The sequence below is a fragment of the Lycium barbarum genome, chromosome 11 (genome assembly GCF_019175385.1).
Source record: "Lycium barbarum isolate Lr01 chromosome 11, ASM1917538v2, whole genome shotgun sequence".
NCBI classification, from domain to species: domain Eukaryota; kingdom Viridiplantae; phylum Streptophyta; class Magnoliopsida; order Solanales; family Solanaceae; genus Lycium; species Lycium barbarum.
The window spans coordinates 118,872,391-118,878,573 of record NC_083347.1 but is presented as its reverse complement, the minus strand read 5'-3'; the positions used below and the strand labels follow the sequence as shown (position 1 = coordinate 118,878,573).

Below are 6,183 nucleotides of genomic sequence, written 5' to 3'. Positions count from 1 at the left end.
TGAGATGACAGGAAATTAATGAGAATAAACATAATGTAGTTTTAACTAGCAAGTATATTTGATAATGGTATTTATGTTGTTTCCATGTACTTCCATGATTTGAGCATAATTCTTCTTTCTCCTTACTTACGCCATGTGACACTACATTTTACAACACTTAGGAAAAGGTATCTGATTATTGTATGGTATGCAGAGGCATCGATATATCTATTTCATGGCGTTTTGTTATTAAATCAAAATAGATTTACTTCTTTTGGATGCCCCTTTATAATCTCTTCCGTCCTTACTATTGGTGCCTTGTACTAATCTGCTCCTTGCAATGTATGTCGATGCGTGTCGCCCAATAGTTATTTCTCGGATTACTGCTTTAAATATTTATTTTGATGTACAAGTGGAGTCTTAATATGTCCAAGAATGAAAAGTTACTAGCTTCAAAAAATATGTCCAAGAATGAATAGATTGTTAAGTGAGTTGGAGGAAGCAGTGGAAACAATTTTGGGCTTATAGGACTCAGTCTGAGGTCTCTGCTCCTTCTTTATGCTAAATAATATTTCTATTATTCCTTGTGCTTTGTACATACTTAAATAGAGTTGTAGTTGAGGCTCACAAAACTCGGCCAGCTCAGGCTTGATCATTTGGAGGTTTGTGTTCTTTTTAGACGGTGCTGACTGTTACTTCCTCTACTTAAAACATCTTTCTGCTTTTGCATTTTCATTTATGTTTAAATGTTTGAAAATGGATCGACATGGAATGTATGACAGGTAGTTGTAAGTTGTTAAGTATTCGATCCTCTTTACTAGTTCTTTTGAGGAAAAAAAGTCATAGTTTGGATGAAGCTCTCACATACTCTATATTTTCATTTAGTTGGATAAGCAGCCTTTTACAGTTGATTAGTTTTCATTAATACAATAGATTTATGTTAATGAATTTGGAACGAACTAACCCAATTCACAAAATGAGAGGAAATATATGTAGTATTTTCAATCAGAAAATGGAGTTCTTTTCCTCTAATAAGAATAGACATCGAAGTAAATTAGAAGATTTATGAAAAAAAATGACATGCGTATAACCAATCAATATGTTTATTTCCTCTTTTTTATTGTGATATCGAGATAACTTTACAAATGCCAATTTTGATTCATAATTTGTCCTTTCGCGGATGTTGCATGGAAAACATCACATGAAGAGTATATAAAGGTTGCTGATATTGAAAATATCTGAAATAGTTGAAGCATATGCTGGTCGCTCCTTTATCATATTTGTTTTTGCAAAAACTTTTAGAAGTTTAATCATCTTTTACACGATTAAAAAACATGCTTAATTTTTTAAGGTGATAATTCAGGGGCTAGAAGTGCCAAAGGAGCCATCTTATCTTTGATAATTGGGATAAAATTATTCCTCTGCACGTACTTAAGAGCCTATTTGGGTTGGCTTATTTTTGGTTCTTTTAAGTCAAGATAGGCCCATCCAAATGGGCTCTTAAAGCATTTCTTCTGGAGTCGCATCTATAAGTATATTTTTTTTTTCCTCTTTCGACGATATCTGGTCCATAAATGTGTTGACTAAAATCAGTAGATGTGTGCATTTTCATTTTTATTTTATTTTAGCTTCTTGGTATATCAGGGAAATTGTAACATCCATTCAGGACTGTTTGAGTATTTTGGAGTTGGAGAGTTAGGCTTGAAGGAGAAAGAGTTTAGGGCAAAACTTTGAGCTCAATTTTAAAGTTAATATTCATTTTAGACTATTCTTCAAATTTTTTGTACTCTTCTCTTGATTATTGTTGTCATGAGTTCTTTAGGCGGAGATGTGGGATTGTTTTACTCTAATTTTCTCTATATAAATCATATACTCTACATAGTCCGCTAATTTTAGAAGGTTAGCACACTATTTATTCTGTATTTAGCTTAATTCTTTTGGGGATAATATTTGGGTAAAATAGAAGAAACTGAATGTTTGAAGGAAAATTCTTCAAGAACAGTGAGCAGGAAGGTATGTAATTCTTTTGCTTTTCAATTTGTTAATAGGAGTATCAATATGCTATATGTGCTTCCTGATTCTCTGTTAGGAAAAACTAAAAATCTTCAGGTTTTTTTTCTAAGATATTGTTGTAGGGAGAGACAACAGGCAATGTGATAGAGAAATTTTTAAAAAAATAATATGATGATTCCTTATTGTAGAGGAGATTCACAAATTTAACTGTAGTTAAGATACAAATTACAGTTTCAAATAAATTTCATGACTGAATTACGAATATAAAGTCTGCCCTTTTTTTTTTCGAGGGGTCGGCACTGTTGATTTTCCAGAGAAAGTCTTATGAATTCAAGAAGTTCTTTCCTCAAAAGGTTCATTCTGCAATTTGTGGATGCAATTATTTAAATTTCATGTCTTTTATTTCATTTAGTCGGAATAATTTTGAAGAAAGTCCACCACTTCAACTATGAAGAGGTAATTTGTGTGTTCTATTCACGCTGTTGAACCATGAATAGCTCATGTTATGTGTTTCTCCGAATAGTCATATGCCTTACTGATAGTTTTGTACCTTTGAAAGTATCGCCATTTTGTTCCTATCATTGTTAATTTTTTCTTTTGGTTCTGATGTTATATGCTGCGGTATGATGATAAATAGTTGTAATTGATATTTCATGCTATATCGTATCAGATGTGTGCGGTGTACGAATAAAAGTTTAAACTTACAATTGAACTTGTATAAATTTTGTGAAACATTTACAAACTGTTTTTGTTTTCTTTATTTCCTTGCCACAGGAATTTCCTCCTGATGCTATCCAACCTCTTGATAATCCCTGCTGGAATTGGGAACTGATACATCATATATGTTGGTAGGGCATCAAGGACTGAGTTGATGAGTGTCACTCTACCCCTCAAGGACAAATATTGGCTCTTCCATCTGGCTAATTTCCTCTCAGGCCATCCATGAATCATCTGGAAAATGCTATGGCAGGCATGTTGCGAATTATCTCTGGTCAGCCTCCTCCTTAGATCTTCCTATTTTCTGTTAAGCAATGGTCTAAGGTAGAAGTAGTTCTAAATGTTGTTTGATTCAAGGTTTTTCATTATTCTCTTAGAAGCATAGAGGCACTTTAGTCATGTAAAGATCAACAACATTATTTCCTTTGAGAAATAAGAGCTTCAATCTTTTTAGAAAATTATATGAAAATTGAGATGACAGGAAATTAATGAGAATAAACATAATGTAGTTTTAACTAGCAAGTAAATTTGATAATGGTATTTATGTTGTTTCCATGTACTTCCATGATTTGAGCATAATTCTTCTTTCTCCTTACTTACGCCATGTGACACTACATTTTACAACACTTAGGAGAAGGTATCTGATTATTGTATGGTATGCAGAGGCATCGATATATCTATTTCATGGCGTTTTGTTATTAAATCAAAATAGATTTACTTCTTTTGGATGCCCCTTTATAATCTCTTCCGTCCTTACTATTGGTGCCTTGTACTAATCTGCTCCTTGCAATGTATGTCGATGCGTGTCGCCCAATAGTTATTTCTCGGATTACTGCTTTAAATATTTATTTTGATGTACAAGTGGAGTCTTAATATGTCCAAGAATGAAAAGTTACTAGCTTCAAAAAATATGTCCAAGAATGAATAGATTGTTAAGTGAGTTGGAGGAAGCAGTGGAAACAATTTTGGGCTTATAGGACTCAGTCTGAGGTCTCTGCTCCTTCTTTATGCTAAATAATATTTCTATTATTCCTTGTGCTTTGTACATACTTAAATAGAGTTGTAGTTGAGGCTCACACAACTCGGCCAGCTCAGGCTTGATCATTTGGAGGTTTGTGTTCTTCTTAGACGGTGCTGACTGTTTCTTCCTCTACTTAAAACATCTTTCTGCTTTTGCATTTTCATTTATGTTTAAATGTTTGAAAATGGATCGACATGGAATGTATGACAGGCAGTTGTAAGTTGTTAAGTATTCGATCCTCTTTACAAGTTCTTTTGAGGAAAAAAAGTCATAATTTGGATGAAACTCTCACATACTCTATTTTTTCATTTAGTTGGACAAGCAGCCTTTTACAGTTGATTAGTTTTCATTAATACAATAGATTTATGTTAATGAATTTGGAACGAACTAACCCAATTCACAAAATGAGAGGAAGTATATGTAGTATTTTCAATCAGAAAATGGAGTTCTTTTCCTCTAATAAGAATAGACATCGAAGTAAATTAGAAGATTTATGAAAAAAAATGACATGCGTATAACCAATCAATATGTTTATTTCCTCTTTTTTATTGTGATATCGAGATAACTTTACAAATGCCAATTTTGGTTCATAATTTGTCCATTCGCGGATGTTGCATGGAAAACATCACATGAAGAGTATATAAAGGTTGCTGATATTGAAAATGTTTGAAATAGTTGAAGCATATGCTGGTCGCTCCTTTATCATATTTGTTTTTGCAAAAACTTTTAGAAGTTTAATCATCTTTTACATGATTAAAACATTGTTGAACGTGAACGATGTTTCTCTGCTTATAAATTTCTCCTACACTGACTGTATTATTTGTCAAAATGATGTTTGTAGGAAGAAATATCCTTCATATTCATCAATGAATATACTTAAATTACGAAGACTTCTTCTTTGTGCACATCTTTTCAAATATACCATATTCTCCCTGTGCTTGATAATTGTAATAAGATAAATTCTTTTATGATATCAATAAGTTCAATCTGAAACCAAGGATGTTCAGCCCCTCTTTTGAATACAAGTTAACTGGATCATTAAGGTTGGTGCTTTATATACTTATATTCTTGCAACAGGCATCTTGTGATTGTTACTTTAATACTTATATTCTTGCAGCAAGCACGTTGTGGTTGTTATTATTGCAACGTAATAATCTTAATTCTTACTCTCTTATGCTCTTTTGGGGTTAACAGTCTGTGTTTGGGATGATATGTGGTTTGTTGTTGATAGTGCTCTTTAAGCAGTGATCACCATTAATTTTGGTTTCTCTCTGGTACATTGATTCATTTCACAAATTTTCACTTATCGTGGAAATTACATTCTAAACTTAAACAAGCATCAACATTTTGCAGGTATTATCTTGCTTTGGTGATGGTGTGAGACAACCTGAGAAGCTTATGCTTTTCACGTTTCAGTATCCGAGAGCAAAACTGTCACCTGTGACAGTGGTAACGACCGAACTGTCATCCCTAACAGTGGTAACAAAACTGTCTCTAGCATCAACATAAAGTTGCTTATGTGGTCCTTGAATTACGAAGCAAGCTTAAGACGTCTAAATGTGTTGTATTAGATAATTCAACTTATACTCTTTAGTAAAGAAGCTGAGTTAGTTCCATTGATTCTGTTCTGAAAATGTCCTTTTTAGTTATGTGATAATTCAATTTATTCTCTTTTAAAAAGTATTAATAAATTTTCGTAGCAAACACGAATATAATAAAGTTTTAGATACGGAGCACAAACTATAATGTTATATTAATCGTATTTTGAACATAGTATATATATATATATATATATATATATATATATATATTATCACGTTGGGAAAGCTTCGTGAAAATAGAGGATCTCCACTTGACTTATAGCTGCGTAAGAAAAGCTAGTCAAAGGAGTTGGATGAGATCCCGCCTCAGATGTACTCTTTTGTGCCAGCTCATGATCTAAACGAGTCGCACATACACCCTAGTACATGTTCCTCGACGCTGAGGGCACCCCCGAAGAGCGGGGGATTTCGTGACAAGAAGCATCGGACAAGTTGGAGTTCTTACCTTCTTGGGACTCCATGGACCAAGAGTCGGTCGGTCGAGTAGCTTATTCGAACGTTGTGAACTCATTTCTGCCTTTGCAATACCAGCACATCTTGTGCCACAGAATCGGTTGTGCTCTGCCTCTTCCCCTTTATCAGAAGATTGCCTTGTGTGGAAGGTTGACTCTGAACTTCAGTCAATGGGAGGAATCCCCTTATCTAAGGTTCTTTGTATGGCACTCTAAACTCTCGTTCTTACGCGCAGAGGGAAAGGTACTTCGCACGGGCATAGACCATCTAGTAACATATAGACATACTACTATAATTAGAAAATAGGGGCCTTAGAGGCCTTACCCTCCGGCTGGCACTGATTTCTATGTACCTCGCTGGTCCTGAAGAATGAATACATTGACATAATACAGATATATT

At 33.9% G+C, this 6,183-nt stretch overlaps 1 long non-coding RNA gene across 1 annotated transcript; it reads left to right on the top strand.

The window, feature by feature from the left end:
- Positions 1-1,168: 1,168 nt before the first annotated feature.
- Positions 1,169-5,364, top strand: LOC132619138 (uncharacterized). The gene is made up of 2 exons (XR_009574527.1): positions 1,169-2,983; positions 5,084-5,364. It is a non-coding gene; the product is annotated as an uncharacterized LOC132619138 (long non-coding RNA).
- The last annotated feature ends 819 nt before the right edge of the window (positions 5,365-6,183 follow it).